This window comes from Myotis davidii, unplaced genomic scaffold, assembly GCF_000327345.1.
Source record: "Myotis davidii unplaced genomic scaffold, ASM32734v1 scaffold651, whole genome shotgun sequence".
NCBI classification, from domain to species: domain Eukaryota; kingdom Metazoa; phylum Chordata; class Mammalia; order Chiroptera; family Vespertilionidae; genus Myotis; species Myotis davidii.
In genome coordinates this window covers 1,700,236-1,701,135 of record NW_006283994.1, presented here as the reverse complement: position 1 = coordinate 1,701,135, position 900 = coordinate 1,700,236, and the positions used below count along the sequence as shown (strand labels likewise).

Sequence of the window (900 nt, the reverse complement as noted above, 5' to 3'; positions counted from 1 at the left end):
GAGTAGCTTTCGCTGTATTGTGGCTGTTCACATCGTCATTATCACATTATCTTTTTAACTCTGGAGGGGGGCTAATTAAGTGAAGTAAATGAAATCAGTGGGGAGGAGAAGGGGGGCAAGGCAGGCAGGAGGAGAGCAGGGAAGGAGCCAGCTCATGTCCTTCGCTCACCTTGCTCCTCTCCCAGCCTGGCCCCCCAGATCTCAACCCTTCTTCCCCTTCCACCTCCCCCTCCCCCTCCCCCCCTCCTCCTCCTTGCCCGCTTTCTCTGCCCTCTATTCTTTCTCTTTCACTCTTTGACCTTCTTCCTCCAACCAACCCATCCCTCCCCTCGTCTAACTTCCTCCTTATTCCTCTGCTTTCTGGCTAAGAAGGAACAAGGGCTGACTGCCCACTTGCCCACCTGCCCACCCACCAAAAGCTTCACACAGATGGAACCGTCCAGGTGGAGAAAGGAGGGAGATCTGCAGAGCAAAGGCATTTGCCCTTGCAGAGGCCTGGAGTAGCCAGCCCTAGAGGCCCACCCTGATCCCCAGGAGCATAGAGGATGGTGAGAGTCCCACCATCACTTGCCTCCCCGTCACCATAGCAACTGCCTCTCTCCTTGGCTCTGGTACCTACCAGGGGAGTCCTTGGGCTCCAGCCAACCTCCCTTCCCCGGTGTTTCCAGATCCCTCCCTCTGGATACCGCTTTCCCCAAGGACCAGAGCCTCTGGTCCAGGTGCCCTCGCCCACACCCCCGGCCTCCGGCTGAGTTCGGATCCCGCTCAATTCTGCCAAATTGCTCAGTCTGGGCTAACCTGGCAGCCTCGGGGACCGATGAGAATGGAAGTGGCAGCAGCTGTTTTGGTCCCCACCTCTTCCTCTTTGGTCCAGTCTCCTGCACCCCCGCCCCCAGCTCC

The 900-nt window shown here is 58.1% G+C and overlaps 1 protein-coding gene across 1 annotated transcript in view; it reads left to right on the top strand.

The window, feature by feature from the left end:
- Nucleotides 1–900, top strand: part of ASS1 (argininosuccinate synthase 1) — a 39,516-nt gene that overhangs the window by 23,787 nt on the left and 14,829 nt on the right. The window lies entirely within an intron of this gene.